Below are 6,912 nucleotides of genomic sequence, written 5' to 3' on the forward strand. Positions count from 1 at the left end.
CCCAGCCTTGCTGACAGAAGACCTCGTGGACCCCGTGATGGTGGACCCGACGTACGCAGATATTTTAAATCACTACAGAGGCAGCAGGTTAAAATACCCTCCGCCCCACAAGCGACTCACAAAAGAAGAAGCGACCAGCTGGAGAAGACTGCAGACTGGTACCTTCCACAACTTATACATTCTAAACAAAATGTTTCCCACACAGTATAGAGATAGCTGCCCCTGGTGCGGAGACAGTCCGACCCTATACCACGTCACATGGGAATGTAAACACAACTACACGTTCCACAAGCAAACTAACCCGAGTGCGGAGCAATGGGAGGGCCTGCTAAAGGTGGATTCACACGGCGGACCAAATCGCGAATCGCTCTCACGATTCGCTGTGACGTGGCCCTACGTCAGTGATTTCCGCTGCTTCGCTTCAGTCCGCGAGCAGCAATTCGCGACAAGGTCGAGAGTCCTTTTCACAATTCGGATCCTTCACGGACAAGACATTTTTTTATTTATTTATTTCTCTCGCGGAACGCTTTTCAGCTATGCTCCCGGTGCCCAAGCATAGACAACATAACATACATTGCACTAAAACGCTGTAGGAAAGCGAGAAGCGGCTTCTGACGACTGACGGCAGTCGTTTCTATTTTGGAGTCGAACTAGCCTGTTTTTGCCTTCATTCGCAGTACATGGTTTTCACAGAATTTACAGTGACAGGCTCTTGCACTGCGCGATACCGAATGCGTGAGTTTTGTGACTGCACAGAGCAGTCGCTTGAATGTATTCATCGCTTTCCTCAAGCGTTTTGGCATTTGGCACGTACCGGGAGCATAGGGGCAGTCCGAATGGTCGTCTTCCAAGGGTTGAAAGCAGTATTTTCATGCAGCTCTCATAGAGTAAGCGCGATCGTTTGCACTGCAGAGAACTGCCTGCGTAGTATACCACATCGAGCGAAACAGTCACCACAATACTTTGGCAAAACGGCGCAGCAGCAGTAGCTGTAGGCCGCCGCAACCCGCGCATTCACCCACCGTCCATGCATCGTCCATGGTAGGCTACCCTCGATAACAGCGCGCCAGAACAAGGCTCTCCTCTCGCGCAGTGCCTGGGAGAAAGAGTAAGTCCGCTCTGTCGTCTGCTATTCTCTCCCACCGTGTGAATGCTCGCCGCGGACGGACGGACCTCGGATCAGAGGTCACGTGACCGATCGCTTCGCTATTCGGTCCGTCGTGTGAATCCACCTTAACCAGCTGCGAGCTCACCGCCCAAAGGGCATTGGTGCAGCACGCATGCGAGGTAGCCAGGACCAGTGGAGCCCTGGAATGAGGGAACCACCCGTGCTAAGGAGTCTCCAACGGTGGCGAAGAAGCGGCTGCAGGAAGACTCTCCGAGACTAACCAAAAGACCTCAATAAAGTTTTTTCACTCACTCACTCACTCGGGGGCTAGCCTGCCACCGAATTTCTATCTGCTCTAGGCCGTCATTGCATCCACCGAAGTAGTGGCGGATGCAATGACGGCCTAGAGCAGATAGAAATTTGGTGGCAGGCTAGCCCCCGCTGCAAGCGGCGTTGCTACATGGTATCGTTTACAGAGCTTTCTTACCGGTCTGATTGTTAAGGCCGCGAAATTTAAAATCTAATACTTGACAGCGGTGCTGCTTGACCGCACCAGGCGCTTTTCTAAAATAAAAAAAAATCTGGTCATCTCATACCCTGCTATCGCAGGCATGTCCTAGAGAGCATTAGAGAAAGTCATTTCTTTTCTTTCTTTTTTTTTTGGAGCGCTTTATATATTGGCTTCTAGATTTAGATCAAGTTTCGAGTTTTGATTTTCTTTTTATGGACGGTAAATTGCGCTACGTAAACAGTGCGTAGCTTTCGAATTGACGCGTTTTTCTTCCAAACCCACAGTTAGATAGTTGTGTCTTAAGATTTAAGTTCGCAGATTGAAAAGAAAGCAAGAAGCGGTTAACAGCGGAGGGGGGGGGGGGGGGGGGGAAATGGCCCGCGGCGTCCTGCTGTGGTCCGTTGACTAATCGCAGCAGTGAACGATAATTAATTTATGTTGACTATATCAAACAAGTAAAGTATCAAATTTATTGAACTAAAAACTTCATCTGATAGCTAGTTCACTTATTGTTTGAAAAAAGAAATGACACATTTTGTCGCGAAGATACTCTTTGCGGCGGTGAACAGAGTTGCTTGAGTTGGTCTCATAAACCTGTATTTCTATTTTACAAGCATGATTACATTTAACCAGCTTTGACATCCAGTATATATATGTAAATTATTCATTAATATATAAAGTTCAAGAGATTCACGTCTGTGCGATTCTGGACGCAGCTTCAAAAGCCGTGGAAACGAAGAGAAAAACTGGTCTGTCTTGTCGTCCAGATCACGTGTAGCCATGAATTGCAGTGCAGGAAAGCGCGCCAGATTATACGATATGGTTTCATAAGTGTTGATATCCGCACTCGAGTATTGGCGAGGTCCTTTGACTTTTGCGTATGCCACCGTTTTTATTCGCAGCTTAAGACAAAGGTAATGAAGGAAGTTGTCCACATGGGGTTATTTCGTCCTTTATATATTTGACTACATGCTTCTTATTGGAATTAAAAAAGATTGTTTAGCATGAATGCCTACCACCTAGGACATATGCATCGTGATGAGGCTACAGCAGTGGCTAAATGGTTCAATAAGCATCGGGAAACAAGGCTCGTTGCACAGATATGGAATGTTTTTCTAAGACTCAGCTTCAACTTTCACCTCGGGTTCCACGTCAGGTTCACCGTGATTTCTTAGCGACGCTCGCTTGAAATTGCTGAGAGTAGGATAAGCGTTGAGCGCAATTTTAAACTATTAAAGGCTGAGATGGTGCCATCCGAACCATAAAAAAGTCGACAAACACTGATATTAAACCGTTTTCCTGCGAAAAGGTCTTCATCCAGCTATGTAGCATGCAGATACATAAGTTTAAGAACAGTCCACGTCTTCCCTCCTAACTGCAGAGGATTGAAAACATGGAGGAAGGAAAGAACTTAGGAGAGGCTCTGACGTCATTTTTTTGAAGCCGGCGCGGCCGCTCCTTGACCGGACGCTGCAACGTCTTTCCTGCTCCTTTATCCTCCGCATTCTCTTTCTCCGCGACGCTCACGTACCTAGGCACCTGCCCCGCCGGGGTGGCACAGTGGTAAGACGCCCGACCACTGTCCGGAATTCCCGGTTTCGAACCCGACCTGGTGGTGGTGGTGGTGACAAACGTTTATTGAATCAAAAAGGGGTAGATGTATGCATCGGCCGGATCTATGAACATCCAGCCCTTACAGATACTGGGTGGGGTCCCTAGTACGGGACCCCAGTGGCGTCGGCCGCTGCCCGGGCGCGCTCGACCAAGGCCTTTTGGGCCTGCAGGTCATAGCAGCCGAGCAGGGTCGCCTCCCAGTCCTCCCGAGTGGGGTTGGGGTGAGGAGTAATAGCTGGGTTGGATGGGCAAGCCCACACCATGTGGTAGATGCCCGAAGACTTCTCCGGACAGTGCGGACAGCTGCCCGTGAAGGAGGGATTAAAATGTTTTAGTGCTGCCGGGCACAGCAGAGTGTTGGTATAAAGACGGAGTAGAAGCCGCTCCTCCGTCTTAGATAGACCTTTACTTGGGCGAGGGTAAAGGCTATGACAAGATTTATAATAAAGAACAATGTCTTTAAAAGAATACGCGGGTTCGAATTCGAGATCCTGATCTAGGGGGTCGAGATGGGAAGCCCGGAAAGAGAGCGCGCGGGCGGCGGCGTCGGCTGCCTCATTCCCCTCGAGACCCATATGAGCAGGAGCCCATACTATTTTCCGGTAAGCGGGGTCCCCGGTGTAGGTGCAATTTTGAAGTAGTCGGTAGGCTAGGTATGGCGCCCAGCCTTGCTCAACGTTCCGACAGGCCCCTCGCGAGTCGCAGATAATTGTTTCAGAATCAGTGTGGGTAGCTGCCAGCGCAATGGCGACCTCCTCTGCGTGGGTTATGTCACGGGCGCGAAATGTAAGCCCGTTAACCGTTTTAGACTGGTGGACTACTGCGGCCGTGTACCATCCCCCATGGTGGGGGCCGGAGGCGTCCACGTAGTAAATGCCGGGTTTCGACCCATATTGGCGGCCCAGGGCTTCCGCCCGCGCCAGGCGCCGGCCATTGTGGTCTTCACGTGTCATGTTTTTAGGAAGAGGGCGTACGTGGAGGGCGCATCTCCACTCGAAAGGGAGGCGTACACGATCTTCCATAAGGGTGGTATGTTGGATGTGTAGCCGGGCAAGGAGGCGGCGACCCGACAGTGTCTTAGAAAGACGTGTGTATTGGTTGGTTAAGTGAGCCTCTCGGATCTCCCGGAACGTATTCACCACGCCCAGGCCCAGTAGACGCTGGTTGGAGGTGTTCACGGGGAGATCGAGGGCTCTCTTAAAAATTTTGCGCAGGACGACTTCGAGTGCATCCTCGTCTTGTTTCCGAAGGTGGAGGTAAGGAGTCGAATACAAGATTCGACTGGTCACGAATGCATGCGCCAGCCGCAAGGCGTCTTTGCACCGCAACCCCCCACGTTTGTTAGAAACCCGGCGGACCATGCGGCCCACCTGGTCCCCCACCTTACGGAGTTTCGCCAAGGTAGTGTCTGACCGTCTATGTTGATGAATAAAGAGCCCCAGTACTCGGACTTCTGTGCGTTCAGTAATTGATCCTGTCTCTAAAAGAAGCTCAATTTTGGCCGTACACTTTGGTGAGGGGCGTATGTGTACAAATTCAGATTTTTGAGGGGAGCATGAAGGCCGCAGCGGCGAGCATAACGGTCCACTATGGTTGCCGCTTGCTGCAGGTTGGCCTCAATATCTCCAAGAGAACCTTGCGTGGCCCACAGGGTGATGTCATCGGCATACAGCGCATGCTGCACACCAGCGACAGCACCCAACTGGGCCGGCAGGTGCATCATAGCCAGATTGAATAAGAGAGGAGACAGCACTGCACCCTGTGGTGTTCCTCTGGTTCCAAGTTGGAACGGGCCATGTTCGGTGTCCTGGGTTTTAATGTAGGATTGGCGATCTGTCAAAAATTGCCGAATGTATCTGAACGCGTTGCGTCCGCAACCGGTTTGTGAAAGATGAGTGAGTATTACCTCATGAGTAACATTGTCGAAGGCTCCTTTCAAGTCTAAGGCGAGTATGACCCTGTCGTTGTGAGGGCATTCGACCGGGTCAAGAACGTCCCGATTAAGTTGTAGCAAAACATCCTGTGCGGACCTGTACGGGCGAAATCCGAACATGGAGTCTGCGAAGATGTGTTGATTTTCTATGAACTCGGACAACCTGTCACGCACCATCGTCTCCATTAGTTTGCCCGCACATGAGGTTAGAGAGATGGGTCGAAGGTTGTCCGTGTTGATAGCCTTGCCAGCTTTTGGAATGAAAGTGACCAGAGCAGTCTTCCAATCGATGGGGAGTGGCGCGTCCCCAAGCCAAATTGAATTGATGTAATCCAATAAGGATTGGCAGGCCGGGTCGGGTAAGTTAGCTAGTAATTTGACTGTAATTTTGTCCCGACCCGGGGCTGTGCCACGTTTCATTTTCGCCAGGGCCGCCCGCAGATCGTGGAGTTGGAACGGCTGATCCAGCTCAGCGTTCTCCGAACCTGCATAAGAGTGCGCCGGTCCGCGGGGGTCCTGGGTAGTGCACAAGTATTGGTCCCGCAACTTGTGCGCTAGCTGAGTTGTGTTGCCCTGAAAGCTGTGTATGGCACGTTGTAAATGTTTCTGAGTTTCTGTGTGTGTCTGCGTTGGGTCGATAAGAGCGCGGAAGAGCCGCCAGGTGTTCCTGCTGGACATCTCCCGCGCCGCCGTGTTGCAACGATCCACCCAGTTGGCGTCTGCGAGCTGGGCCGCATACTCGGCCGCCTGCTGGGTGAGCTCGGAAATTCGAGCCTTAAGTTTACGGTTATGCTTTTGTCGGCGCCACCGGCGGACTAGGCAATGCCGCGCTTCCCAGAGGTGGAGGAGGCGGTTATCCACGTCTGATACCGCCTCGGAAAGCTGAATTTTAGTTTCGGTAGAGCGAAGGCTAGAAACCAATTGTTCGGACCATGACTGGTAGCCTTGCTCGAGTATAGATGTAGCTGTGTTGTAATTTTTCCTAAATTTGGACCAGTCTGGGAGTCGAGCCTGTGTTGTGGGTTTTGCTAATGGTCTGGTCCGAATTGTAGTGTTTAGTATACAGTGGTCGCTACCGAGTGTTTCCTCAGTGTTGACCCAGTCAGCATACTGAATGTTGCGGGTAAAGGTTAAATCCGGACACGTATCCCGAGTCACGGAGTTACCTATACGTGTTGGTTGGACGGGGTCTGTGTGAAGAGTGAGGCCAACGTAGACGCAAGCTCCGCCAACTTGCGTCCCCGTTTCTCTTCACGGCGGTACCCCCAGCCTCGACTGGGGGCGTTAAAATCGCCCACAATCAAGAGGGGGTCCCGACCCGCAGCTTTCAGCGCACGGCTGAAAAGGTCCGAGAATGATACATTCGGCAATTTAGGTGGGCAGTAGACATTTAGAATGTGCAGTGGTGGGTCCTGCTTGCGGAGGGGGAGGAGAGTCACCATTACATGGGAATAGCCAAGTTGAAGGTTCAAGTCGACCATATTTGCTGTGTAATTTTTATGAACGCATAGACAAGACGAGGGGTCCTGCTGAAACGTCGTATAGTTTGTTAGGGTGGCGCCTCTTCCTGGCTCCTGAAGGGCCACCACGGCGGGCATATGCTCGAAAGTTGAGAGGAAAAGCCGAAGGTCGGCCCGCTTAGTGCGAGACCGTAGCCCTCGGCAGTTCCATTGAGTTAAAGTGATGGGGGAGGCCAATTTAGATAAGGGGGAACGCTTACACCGAGGTTGTCCCGCCATGTTCAGG

The sequence above is a fragment of the Amblyomma maculatum genome, chromosome 11, assembly GCF_055883805.1.
Source record: "Amblyomma maculatum isolate TAMU_Amacu chromosome 11, ASM5588380v1, whole genome shotgun sequence".
Taxonomy (NCBI): Eukaryota; Metazoa; Arthropoda; class Arachnida; order Ixodida; family Ixodidae; genus Amblyomma; species Amblyomma maculatum.